Below are 14,585 nucleotides of genomic sequence, written 5' to 3' on the forward strand. Positions count from 1 at the left end.
CTATAATCCTAGCTAATTCAGATGACTGTAACCTGGAGGATCAATGCATTAAAGCCAACATGGGAAAAAAGTCTGCCTGATACCATCTGCAAAAACAACCAAAAAAAACCCAATAACCATCAAAAAGCAGGGCTGGGGTATAGCTCAAGTTGTAGAGCCCCAACCATGCAAGAAAATGCAAATCAGCATGGTGCTAATGGCTCACACCTGTAATCCTAGCTGCTCAGAAGGGTGAGATATAAGGATCTCATTTTGAAGCCAGCCCAGGCAAGAAAGCCCATGAGACTCTACTCTCAGAAAAACTACTCAGAAAAAGCCACAAATGGCACTGTAGTATAGTGCTAGTCTTGAGTACCAGGAGGCTCATGGACGGTGCCCAGACCTGAGTTCAAATCCCAGGGCTGGCAAAACTTAAAAAAGAAAAGAAATAAAAAAAATGTTTCAATAGGGATACAGGTTAACCATTGTAACAATGAGATGTACAGGACACTATGTTGAAAATGAACTTTACAACTTCGGCCAGGGTGTGAGGGACTGTGGGGGGCAGTTGTGGAGTTGAGAGGGAAGGGATGGTAGGGGAAAACAAAGGAGGAGGCAACAGTGCTCGATAGGAAATGTACTCATTACCTTGCTCATGTAACTGTAACCCCTCTGTAGAGTATGTTTACAATAAAAACATACAAAAAATCAATTAACAAAGCTAAAAATAAAGGAGCAAATTGAGATACTAAAAAGAAAAGAAAAAAGAAAAGAAAATGTAAACCAAACAAGCACTGGCTCTGAGTTCAACCCAAATAACAACAATAGGAAGAAAAGAAAAAGAAGAAGAAGGAGGAGGAGGAGGAAGAGGAGGAGGAGGAGGAGGCGGTAAACAATAATGTATAGGTGATTTCCAGACTGACAGAGATTGCTCTGGTGCACTAAAAATTTAAATGCAAAGGGTAGATACTTAATGCTTCATGCCATGAGACTTGGGTTAATGTTCTGTATTCCCTGGTGTCAATGGTGACAGAGGAGACATGATCATTAAGCAAACTTTTGCCATTAAAGACTTTCTATGTCTCACAGGAAAGAGCCTAGACTATATCCACAGGAAATATTAAGCACAAAAAGCTCTAAGGAAATCCTCAGAATTAGAGTTTCCAAAGATTTTTTTTGTTAGCTTGGTTTTCTACCAAGGCAGAACCAGAACTGTCCACTTGTGATGGCTTATTCATTTTTCAGATATTCCCAGATGAATCGGGAATCCTACAAGAGTGAGGCTGGAAATGAGGAAGGGCAGTGTGTACTTGTTTCTGCTTAGACCTTTTGAGAGATATACAAATATTTTCAGTATTATCTACTTGATTGCTAGGGAGTTTATCGATTGATTCCTGTTCTTATGGACCAGCTGTCAATCCAGATGGTCTGAAGTCTTCCCCATATCAGAGATTAACTTGAGTCCCAGCATAAATTCCCAGAAACAGTCTGGGATGATAGACCTGTGCCAACCTGCCTACGTTCTATTATTGACATGTAAGTCCTTTTTGGTGTTCCTTTTCATTTGCCAGTACTTGGTCCAAAGAAACAATGATTTCCCAAAGTTTGGTGTTTATATCAGCATTTTTTTTTACCTCTCATTCAAGGCTTTTCTATGGCACTTCGATATATTTATTTCTATGGCTCATTTTCTTTGTTTCACTAATGTTAATGTAGATAATTCCTCAAAAATTGCCAGAAAGACATTCAAACAAAGAAGAGTGTATTTGTCTTTTTGATAGTACTTTTTTTTAAATCTGAGATGGGATTTTAAAATGTGGTTGGGAAGTCTTAAAAACAAGATACTAGAGCGAAAACAGGCCTCTAACATCATGAATATTGAAATTGGTAGTGTTTTATATCTCTGTTTTGAAAGTAATATGCAGAACATTAAGCACTTGGACAACACTTGGTAAAACCATGAACAGATACTTCAGGCTTACACAATTTGCAGAATCCTTGAGTAGAACATCAGAGCCCTCATCTGGCAGATGTCTTGGACTTTCCCAGTGTTTGAGCTCTGGTCTCATGCGTTCCTTCCTTACTGCTTAATGAAAATATCACCTCTGCTTTCCTGCCTAGGAGGTGCTTTACCACAAACTTTATTGCTCTCTTTTTAATTTGACCACAGGGCAGAATTCCCTCTACCTGTCTCCTTTACTTTCGGCTAGAACCTCAACACTAGAACCCACAAATTAGTTCTCCTATTTCTAATACTTTCTTTTTCCAACTTGAGAGATTTCATCTTTTTATATAAAAAGTTAGTCAACTAAATATATATAGACAAAACAAAGGGTGTAGAAATAAAAAACAGTGACAAAAAGGGAAAGAAAAAAAAACAGAAAAAGAACTGTAAACAGTACAATAAAAAACTTGTTTAAAAAATTCTTGTTTCTGGGCTGGGAAGGTGGCTCAGTGGTAAAGCGCTTGCCTTGCATGCATGAGGCCCTAGGTTCGATTCCTCAACACCACATAAGCAAAAAGAAAAAAGTTGGAAGTGACGCTGTGGCTCAAGTGGTAGAGCGCTAGCCTTGAGCTGAAGAGCTGAGGGACAGCACCCAGGCCCAGAGTTCAGGCCCTACGACCAGACACCCCCTCCCAAAAAAAAATTCTTGTTTCCACAGGGATTGTAACATAGGGGAAGAACATACAAAGTAACAAAACAAAAAATCAATCACCTAGTACATTATAAGTACATTAACAAGAACAGCAACAAACAAAACTTCTTGTGTCCCTAGCGTCCTTCATCTTGTATATACATTTTTCTAATTTGGGGAAGGGAAGGGAAATAAAATGATGAAATAAGGATTCAGGATGACCCATTGTAATAATGAGATGCACAAGACACTATGTTGAAAATGAACTTTACAACTTTGGTGTGGAGGGGAGGAAAGAATTGGGGTGGTAGGGAGGGAAGGGATGGTAAGGGAAAAGCAAAGGAGGGTGTAACAATGCTTGATAAGAAATGGACTCATTACCTTGTTCATGTAATTGTAACCCCTCTGTACCATATCTTTACAATAAAAATATATATATTAAGAAAAAAACTTCTTGTTTCCATTTCTTGGAGCTCATTTTGATAGTATCATTTTCCATGATCATACACACATAGCTATTGAGCCCTTGTGATTCTCTCCTAAGAATATCCAACTTTGTTCTCACTTTGTGAATGTTTAGAGTGCTGTTTAATTAATCATGTCCAAGTGTAATTATTTGTCTTTTACTATTCATTATTGGTTTATCTGATTCAGGGAGGGGAAGAAGAAGCACAGAAATGGTGGGTAAAGGGTAAACCAATTCAGCAGTGATACTCACTAGACACTATGTTGAAAACAAAATATACTACCGGGGGTATAGTTAGGAGGGGGAAAACTGGGAGAAAATGAGGGAAGGGTGACACTGTTCAAAAGAAAATATGCTCATTACCTGACTTAGGTAATGTAACCTCTCTGTACATCACCTTTACAATAATATTAATTTTTTAAATGTAGTCAACTAATTTTGTAGGTTCCTGTGCGAGTCCATAACAGAAGGGAGTTTCGCTAGACCTCCTAGTAACCTTTGGGTCTGGAATGTTTCCCATGAGGCCTATGTGTTGTCCACAGCACAGGGCTGTATTTGGTAGAACTGTTGGGAGGTGGAGCTTAATAAGAGGTCTTAGGATCATTGGAGATGTGATCTGGAAGGGAATATTGAGACTCTAGCACTTCTCTCTTGTCTTTTTTCTGAGGTAAGCAAATTTGCTCTACCATATTGTGTACTTCTCTCCTATTAGAAACCTAAAACCAACGAGAGCCACCTGAATGTAATCATGAGTCAATGTAAATTTTTTCAAGTTTTATCAGGTACTCATTACAGAAATGGAAAGATAGCCAATTCCAGAGTCATAAACACACACATAAACACTCACACACATATTACTGAGGTCTAAACTCAGGGAGGGTCACAAATGTGGTACACAGGTACTCTACCAACAGAGCCATCCCAGTCCTGGACACTTTCTGTATACATCGGTGAGTAATAGGACCATGCTTCAAATTGTTTCTGAAATAATGTCTAATCATAAATCTTGCAGACATTCCAGAGAAGATGAAATTATACTAATACCTAATAAGGTATTTCCAGTAATGCCTTTCTGATACATAACTATCAATGTTACTTCCTTGTGGCCCTTAGGATGTTTACTTCTGCAAATATAATTTCTGTCTGTAGTTGTTTAAAAGATGACAATTCAAAATATGTGTATCAGCAATGGTCCTAGTTTATTGGCTCTAGTTCTGAATTCATCTTGCCCCAAATAAAAGGTGGAAGGCCTTGATAGAATTGGTCATACATACCTTGTATAGGAACACAGAAAAGAAATAGAGATCATTAGAAGCAGGAGAACACTTTAAATATTAGAAAGACTATCATAATGATGTGGAACTTTGTGCTACCTTCTAACTGCTGGAAATTAAAGGGGAAAATTTGAAGTTTTGTGAAAGGATGACTTAAACTCAATCTTTTTACTCAGTATCAGCTTGAATGCATACTAAAGATGTAAACTCAATCTGAAATTCATATTAAGTATGTGTTGAATGAGTATAAAATGTATGTTAATGATTATTCATATAATAATAACAGACTTGTTTCTGGCTAAATAGTAATATACTGCTTATGTGTAGAACTGATCTAGCTATGAATGAAACACTTATATTAGTGAATCTTCTGAAATATTTTAAATAAATACATTTGAAACGATTGTGATTACTATGGCTTTGTAGTAGAGTTTGAAATTTGGTATTGATATTCCTCCAGTACTGTTCTTTCTGTTAAGGATTGTTTTTTTCTATTCTGGATCTTTTATTGCTCCATATGAATTTTTGGATTGCCTCTTCTATTTCCTTGAAGAGTGAGGTTAGATAGGTATGGCATTGAATTTGTAGATAGCTTTGGGAAGTATTGCCATTTTAATGGTGTTGATCCTTCCAATCCAGAAACATGGGAGGGTTTTCCACTTTCTAAGTTCTGTTTTGATTTCCTTTTTGAGGTTTTTAAAGTTTTCATCATCATCCTTCACTTCTTTGGTTAAGTTAATTCCTAGGTATTTTATTTTTTGTGGGGCTATTATGAATAGAGTTGCCTTCCTGAATTCAGCTGCGCTGAATTTCTCCTTGGAAAAAAATATATTAAGTGAAGTAAGCCAGGCCCAAAGAAATATAGGTCCATGGTTTTCCTTATTTGCAATAACTAGTATATGTCTGACACAAGCAGAAAAGGTCAGATAAGTTGATGTTAGGTGAAATGAACCCAAGATAGGGACTATTTTTTCTAACATGTTTATAAGGTGATTTTTTTTGTTGCTTTTTATGTCCCTCCCCCATGGTATAACCCCTGTTTTCACTGTATTTGATGTTGTTATAATTTGGGAGGGGAAGGGAAAAAACAAATTGTTTAAATAGGGATGCATGTGGACCCATTGCAACAATGAAATGTATAAGATGCTATGTCGAAAAATGAACTTTACAACTTTGGGGAGGGGATATGGGAAGGCAGGAATGGTAAGGGGAAACAAAGGAGGAGGCAACAATGCTTGATAAGAAATGTACTCATTACCTTACTCATGTAATTGTAACCCCTCTGTACAGTATTTTCACAATAAAAAACTTATTAATAAAAAAGATTGTGATATCAAAGCAATAACAGCCTACATATCAATCATTTTGTCATATTTGCTTCTGAAAATACATATATCACATATTTAAAATCTATTAATAACATTGACCATATGTTATACAACTTATCTTGCATTAAACATGATACATATATGAATAACATTATTTTAGCTGCAACCTTCCCTGCACACATGTTTCTTTCCAGTTTTTTGTTTGGTTTTGGTTTTCATTTTTGCTGATACTGGAATTGGAATTCTGGGGCTTTGTGCTTGCGAGGCAGGTGCTTTACCACTGAGCTACTCCAAGTCTTCTTTTCTATGAGACATAAAATACTGATAACTGCCAAATGGTAGAGTTAGGTTCCTATTTAATATATCCAGTGAAAAGTATTGTTTCATAGGAATTAAAGCAGCAAACACAGAGTCCTGTGTTTCCACTACTACAGATAGTAGAACTACCACTATGTCAATGTGAAGCCATTAGATGACATTGTCCCTACTCTACCCCTATGGCAAAGCTGTAGCAGAAACAGCCACATACATTGTGTATTGATTAAGAGGATAAAAAATCATAAAAACAGTACTCTAATAATGCAAGATGTAGACTTTTAGCTATCACCATAACTCACACTTAAACAGAGCACTTGGTATTTCTATGCATATACAAAATGTATTCCCATTACATTCATACTCCAACACCTTCTCCTTTCTTCCTTCGTCTCTGATTTACCTCATATATCTGATAAGCAATCACTCTTTTACAATTATGTATTGTTATCATTACCACCACCACCACGACAGTAGCTCATCTGAATTAAAAGAGAGAAAGTTGAGCTGCAGCCCTTAAAGCATTTGACTTAAAGTGTTAAGGCAAAGTGAAAGCAACCATCCAGCCTCTAATCACTTACTAAAACATTATAACTAAGAGTCTAAACCCAATAACACTTTGGTTCCACTTTGTCTCATGGACCAGCACACCGGCTGAAGGTCGGTAGATTGGTATGGATGTGGGAGTCATCTGACTATTGAAGACATTCCTCAAGGAATGTCCTCCTCAAGACATTCCACCAAGTTAGGAGAGGACATGAGGGAAATACCAGGATTGGAAAAGAAATGAGTCAGAGGGGCAGAGAATGGGAAGGAGTGTCTACAGTAATAATAGTTATGATTATACCTTTAGTGATAGTAGTAGAAGTACCACTATGTCAAAAAGAAAAGAACTAAAAATAGAAGTTCAATCTCAGCTGGCAGATGCAGGAAAAATCTGGCCCAGATGAACAGATCCATCAAAGACTGCAAAAGTGTATTAAGGTTCAGGTGTGCTGGCCTGTGCCTTGTAATTCCAGATACACAGGAGCTGGAAGTGGAGAATAGATGTTGGCCATGGACAAAAGCAAGATCCTAACTGAAAAATAAACTGAAACAAAGAAACGAGAGTGTGGCTTCTAGTTGTGTGGTTTTTTTTTTCAAGCTTCCGAATAAGCGATCACAAAACATTTACTTAGCAAGTGGAGAAAACTAACCTTTTATATACCAGATTTTGTGTACAGCCAGTACATTGTAGTGTCTGAGAGACAATGGCATAGGGGACTCAACCCTTAACCCTTCCACTTGCTACATTTTCCTTCTGTCTGCATTCCTCTTCTCAGTTCCTTCATTCCTGCCTAAGAGTTTTAGACAGATGCCTTCAGAAGAGATCTTCATGAGAACCCTTCACATAATCTATACATACAGAAGGGCAAACCTGAAAGACACTGCCCTCACCATCTCCCTCTGATTCAATACTTTTCCATTCCTAGCATTTCCCCCATTTCTCCCTAGCGTGGTGTTTATAAATCTGCTGAAGTCCTTGAAAAATGTCTTCAATAGTTAGATGACTCCCACATCCACACTGATCTACCTGACCTTCAGCCAGTGTGCTAGTCCATGGGACAAAGTAGAACCCAAGTGTCTTTGGGTTTAGATTCTTAGGTATAATGTTTTAGAAGAGATTAGAGGCTTGAAGTCTGCTTTCATTTTGCCTTAACACTTTTAAGTCAAATGCTTTAAGGCTTGCAGTTCAGCCTTCTATCTTTAATTCTGTTGAGCTCCTGAAATTATCTGTAAAAAAATATAATATAGTTCAGAAATTATCTTGTGTATTTTATTCAAAAGTTTACAGATGGGGAGGAAACAGCTTGGTAATTTATGAGCTAGAAAACTAAAACTTGAGAATTGGTTCTGCAAAATTTAAATCTCAGGCTCTCTCAATGAAAGCACAACATTTTAAATTTCATTCTTCTTCTCACTCCTTGGGAATCTAGTTTTTCCTTAGAATTCTTATGCTCTATAGAGCCTTTAGCTTGTCATAGTATATTTTTGGATATAATCCTTATTATATATTATATATATTATATTATATTTGAATATAATCCTTGAGGTAAGAACATGCTCAATTTGTTCAAGGACCAGGATAGAGGTTAACATTTCAGAAGTAACAAATGAGTACAGAAGTAGGAAATGAACTAGGAGGGTTACTCAGTATAATATTTATCAGTATTTATATTTATTAGTATTTATAGCACAATAGTCAACACATGGTTTTCAGTGGTTCATTTATGTGACTTCTACACTAAATTCTTTTCTTCCTTCCACCTTCTCAGTATGTATAAAATTGTTTGCACTTTACAGAATGAGTGTATGTACATAGATAAGTCTTCTATTAAAACTTCCTCTAAGTGTTTAAATTCAAAAATAAGTGACTCTTCATAAAGTGTCTGTAACCTGAATCTCATAAAAGCACAATGGGAGTTCTCTGAAATCGAAAAAGGAATCACACATTGTCTTTTTATTTCAAATAAGTCATTGACAGAACTAAGTGAGATATTGACATCCTCTATTTGCTATCTGGATTTCATTTAACTTGCAATTGCTTTGTAAAATGATGTCATAAATATGCAAACGTTGACAAAAAGCCTATGCTGTAAAATTGCTAAACTATACATTGTAGAAATTTATTGCCCTCTTTCCTAGAGTGCTAAATGAAAATTTTTGTTTCAATAGTAATTTATATTTGATCAGTAAAATGGTTGGGAATAAACATGACATGTTGAACATGTTATACATTTTTAATAGTGAGACTCTTTAGAGTCAATAATAATTTACAGAAGATATAAGAATTACTACCATGGTTTTAGTCTTGTGAAATATTCACTTATACAATAGCTATTTTCCATATAACTATAAAGCAATTGAGCAAAAATTATTTTCATCTTCTCTTTTATGGATTCTAGCAAATAAATTTCTAGATATAAAATAGCATTGAGATTATACTGTTGCTGTATATCAGCTAAAATCCTGGAGACCAAAAGTCCAGATAGGTTAGAAAAAGTAAAGACTCTTACCATAAATAACATCACAGACCATCTAGGAGTCCAAATTTTTCTACTAAGTAAATAGATAAATAAATAAAAACAAAATAGAAATAAGTTTAGCCAAATTATAAACAGCAGCGGGAATTGTACATCAGTATCTATGTGCTGAGAATAACTGAAATATGTGGTACATACCTGAACTTGGCTTACAGATGGTTTAACTCAGAATATAGGTACAAGTCCAAAATGGATAGTGGCACACAAGAGGATAGATCTACAAGCAGTGTATTATTTATTTACTCTGTGTAGAAAGGGGAAAATTGTGTGTGTGTGTGTGTGTGTGTGTGTGTGTGTGTGTGTGTGTGTGTGTGTGTGTGTGTATGTGTGTGTGTGTGTGTATGTTCATGGAGAAATGAATACATGTCTGGTCATCTAGTTGGAGATATAAAAGGGAAAAGGATTAGATTGATTAGAAGGAGCATGAAATGGATTTTAGGGAATTAGCACAGAGGGGGAAATTTTCACAACACCTGTTAACACTTCTTTGAAACTGGAGAAGCAGACAAGATGTCTTGACCAGTTAACATTATTCAACACATCTCTAACTACCTGAGACCTGTCCTGAAGGCTACATGATTGGAGTGGGCACAGTGGCAGAGACAGAATCCTCACGTGGGCACAATGTCATGATTCCTAATTTCATGGTCTATCCAGCTACATCTGTCTCTGAAGACTCAAGTTGCCAGCAACAGAGACCAACATTGAGTTTCTGACATGATAAAAAAAATTCCAGTAGAATAACTGGCCGTATGGAAATAAAGTATATGTACATTAAAGAGCTTTCATGTTGGAGAAATTTGTAGAGACCCAATAAGGTACATGTTAAAATTCTCATGCTGAGACAGACTTTTATCCTGGGCAACTAAGAAAAAGATGGTCTTATTTGAATTTTGGAGTTACAGTGCATCCTATTTGGGCACATTATTTACATCTTACAGTTATTTATCTAAGAAATTCTAGTTCTGAGTCACATCTATAACAGAAGAAAGACCTTTAATAGATCCAGGTTACTCATGCCAGTTTTGGGGTGGCTGATGAAAAGCATTGGACACTGAACGTCAGCTGGCCAGGACATTTTTGTGTGCCATGTAATAGAGTCTGGATTTGGGTTACAAACTGTTCCATTCAACATGGATAACTATTTTTTAAAAAATAGATTTAAATAGATTTTATATTATGACTGAGTCTTACTTCTGGCTTGCTGAGAAGGAGATGCTAAACCACAGGACAGTATATTAATATTTGACCTGAGACTCCCATTATGATCTACCAAGTCATAAACTGAGTGTACACAGGAACTTCCCATCATTAAACGAAGACAGCATGGATGAGACAGGCCTAATTAAGTTGTATAGATACATATGGAAATGCCCATAGCCCACACTCATGCCACATGCTCTCTCTTCCTTAACTTGCAACTACGATATCAAGGAGGAATTTTCTATGACTAATGGCTAAAGAAAATTAAATATAAACTAGCAGGAACTCAGCTCTATCTTCCCACTAGGGAGTTTGTGAAGGAAAGTAGTAATATAAAGTTTTCCCAGTAGGTCTAATTATTTTAATTAGTAGATTTTCATTTTTATACCACTTTTAGGGTTATAGAATATTGAAGACACAGTTCAGAGAATTTCTATGTAGTTCATTCTTGCAATTCCTCATGAACTCCCATAGTAGATCCTACTTAACATCATGCATTTGTGTGGTACATTAGTGAGAATAATAGCACTGACACAGTATTATTATTATCATCATTATCATCATCATCATCATTAAAACCTATGGAGTATACTACAATCAACTCCTTCTTATACACCTCTATGATTTTGAAGAATGTATACCATGTTCCATCATTGTAGTATTTTATGGAATATTTTCACTTTTTAAGATCCCAAATTCTATCTATTCAATCCCTTAACTTCTGACAACAATGGAAATTTTACTACATACGTTTCCTTTTCTAAGATGTCATTTAACTGGAATTAGATATTATGTATGTCATCCTTTTAGACTGATTTCTTTACCTAATCAATCTTTTCCAGTAGTTGAGCTGGAAAGAGCTAAGCTGCCAGATGTAGAAGTGGTCCATTAAGACCATAAGCCCAGCCTGAAGTTGGTGGCTCACACCTGTAATCCTAGCTACTCAGGAGCCCAAGATCTGAGGATCATGGTTCATAGCCAGCCCAGATAGAAAAACCCTTCCATGAGAATCTTATCTCAGAAACAAAACAAAACAGAAGTGGAGCTGTGGCTCAAAATGATATTGCATCAGCCTTGAGCCAACGAGCTCAAGGATAGCACAGGCCCTGAGTTCAAACCCCATGACTACCACTATCACCAACAACAAAAATATAAGCTCAAAGGTGCAGACACCAATAAGCCTTTGATCTCTTACTTCAATGTGTACAGAAGAGGTTAAAGAGGAAAATGTATCAGTTCTCTAATGTCCCATTTCCCTTGCTGAATGGTGCTGGACCAAGGACGGATATATCTACAGATGGGAGCTCATCTCCCTGCCAAAGCATTCCTGAACAAAAGACTCCTGCTGTTTTATGGGCTTAGTGGGGAGGGCAGGGAGAAGAAAAGAGATTAAGAGTGGAAAAATACTGAACACTGAGTCCGAATACAGAAATTTCAAGCACCTTCTCCCTCCACTAAAGAGATCAAAGGCAAAGGCAAAGTCATATGAAAGCATTTGGACTGAAAATACAGATGTGTATTCGAATAGATCAGTTTGTTGGGATGGAGGGCCACATCTCTTAGCTGTTCTTCCTTTCAGACTCTGCACCCAGTGTGGTAGGCAGAGGGAAGCTTCCCTAGCAGGCCTGCCAAGTAAGGTCATTGAGTTGTTTATGGAGGTAAATACTGACATACAGCAGCAAGCATTCTGGCCTCAACTAGACTCCTCAATACACACTTAAGGTTCTTCAAGTCATTACTTGGATTGATAACTCATTTCTTTTCTTCACTGAGTAGTATTCCATTATATTCGATGGCATGGCAGACCAGGTTTGTTTGACTTTTTCATGGTGGTACTAAAGTTTGAACTCAAGGTTTGAAGCTTGCTAGGCAAGCTCTATACCATGAGAATCATATCTATATCTTTTAAATGCCTTATTAAAGAATATCTTGGCCTGCCCCTATTTGGTGCAGAATATTTGGCAGTAGTACCAGTTTGGTGGTCAGAAATTTAGGCAAGACAAGTAGTTTTTGTAGACTGGTAGCTATAGTAAGCTATGATTGTTATTGTGACCATGGTGGTGATTGTTAGCCATTGTTATTGAGGACTATGGTTATTGAGGGCTGTGGTCATTATTGTAGGCTATAATAGTTATGAACCTCTCTTTATCTTATTTCAATATGAATATATTTGTACATATATCATCTACTTTGTTTCCCTCTCCTATTCCTTATCATCTAATATCTCAGTAGTTAAGTTGTAACACGTCAATGAGGAATGTATCTAAATTATCTAAAGAAAAAAATATATAGCTGAGCACTGGTGGCTTATGCCTGTAATTCCAGCTACTCAGGAGGCTGAGAGCTGAGGATCATGGATTGAAGTGGGCCCCGTAAAGACTCCTATCTCCAATAAACTACTCAGAAAACAGGAAGTGGTGCCATGGCTCAAGAAGTAGAGCACAAACTAGCCTTGAGCACAAAGAAGCTCAGGGTCAGCGCCTAGGCCCTCAGTTCAAGCGCTAGGACTGGGAAAAAGAAAATATATATATCTTCTGTTGAGAAGATGTTGTATAATTTAGGTTTAAGAAAGAAGCATGATTGCATTGTTCAGCAGGATCATACTTTGTCTGTTGTCTTTATTTGGAAATTAAGTTAAAAGTTGTACATGGATGCCAAATGGGCACAGAGTGGTCTTGGGTGGGAAATGTATGAGATCATGTTTACAGATTATAATTCCCAGGGTTATTTTTTTTCCTCTGTGTTGTTCTGACTTCATGTAGGCCACAAGACTCTTTGCATGAGTTTGGGGAAGCACAAGAGCCACCGAGCTTTTATTCTTAACTCCAAAGTCAGGGCAATGACATCTGACATTGGTGCAGTTCTCAAACATTACGATGGAACTGCAGGCTCACACTGCAGCAAGGGAGCAGCAGCTTGTTTGTAGCTCTGGAAGCTCCTCAGGGTGCCCTTCTTTAGCCTCTGCCTCCTGGAATAGGTTCATGCTCAGCAGCAAACAAAGATATGGAGGCTCAGATCTGGAGATTCATGGATGTTCCTTTTCCTTTCTTTCTCTAGGTGGACTCCTTTACTATCCTTTACTATCCTGGCTGATTTCCATTCATGCCCAATACACATGCAGAAATGATAGTCTCATATAGACCAACTAACCAGTTTCCAAAATGGTGAGGTCAAAATTCCTGAGTAAAAGTTTAATACTCTATAAGTTGATGACACTCTTGACTTCTTTTTTCTCAGCTTGAATCTCAAGTGTCACACCTTACTTTGAAAATCTGTCTTCGCCCATCTCTCTTTTCTTGTCTTCTTTCTCTCCTCTTTCCTTTCCTCTCTCTCCTCCCATTTCTCCTCTTTCTCTCTCCTCCCATCTCTTTCTTCATCTCTTTCTTCTTCCTCCACTCCTCTGCATTACATTGCTCCATTTCCTTAATCTCTTCTCCTGCCACTGATGCTACAGCTAATTTGTTTATACTTTTTATTTCATCATGTATTTAATGAACACAATCAACACTAGAGTTTTCCATATGGCTGAGATTCCCTGAGGAATTCCCATACACATATATACAGTGAATTATTGTTATCATCATATATAGTGTGTATTATTGTTATCATCCATTCTTTTCTTTGTTACTCTTAGTTTCTATCTATGAGAGAGATCACATGATATTTGTTTTTCTGTGTCTGAATTATTTTGCTAAGCATGTCCTGGAGTTGCTCCCATTTTGCCACTGGTGACAAGATTTAATTTTCTTCATTAAAATAGTACATTGTGTATATGCCACATTTTTTATAACCTTTTATCTGTTAATAGGCACTTAGGCTGATTTCATTCGCCATGGTCAATAGTACCTTATAAGGATGTGCGTGTAGGTCACCTTCTTTTCCTAATGTCTTTAGTTCTTTCCAGTATATCCAGGAGTATGTCAAATAACACAATAGTTCTATTTGCTGTTTGTTTGTCTGTTCTTTTATTTGTTTCACATTTATCATGGCTTGAATTCACGGCCTTATGTTCTCATTCAGATTGCTTGGCTGGCAATAACACCCTAATATTTGAGCCATGCCTCCAGACCAGCATTTTACAGGTTAATTAGAGTCATGGATTTTCCTGCCCAGTTGTCTTTGAACCATAAACCTCTGATCTCTGCCTTCTGAGTAGCTAGGATTATTGGCATGAATCACAGATGCATGGCTAGTTTTATCTTTTTTCTCAACTTGTATCCTTTTATTTTTCTTTAGTGGTCAGGCTAATTTGGATACTCACCATGAGTAAATGAGTTCCTCTAGTGCCACATTCTTGCCAA

The sequence above is a fragment of the Dipodomys spectabilis genome, unplaced genomic scaffold (genome assembly GCF_019054845.1).
Source record: "Dipodomys spectabilis isolate Male_0828 unplaced genomic scaffold, ASM1905484v1 ptg000017l, whole genome shotgun sequence".
Classification (NCBI taxonomy): domain Eukaryota; kingdom Metazoa; phylum Chordata; class Mammalia; order Rodentia; family Heteromyidae; genus Dipodomys; species Dipodomys spectabilis.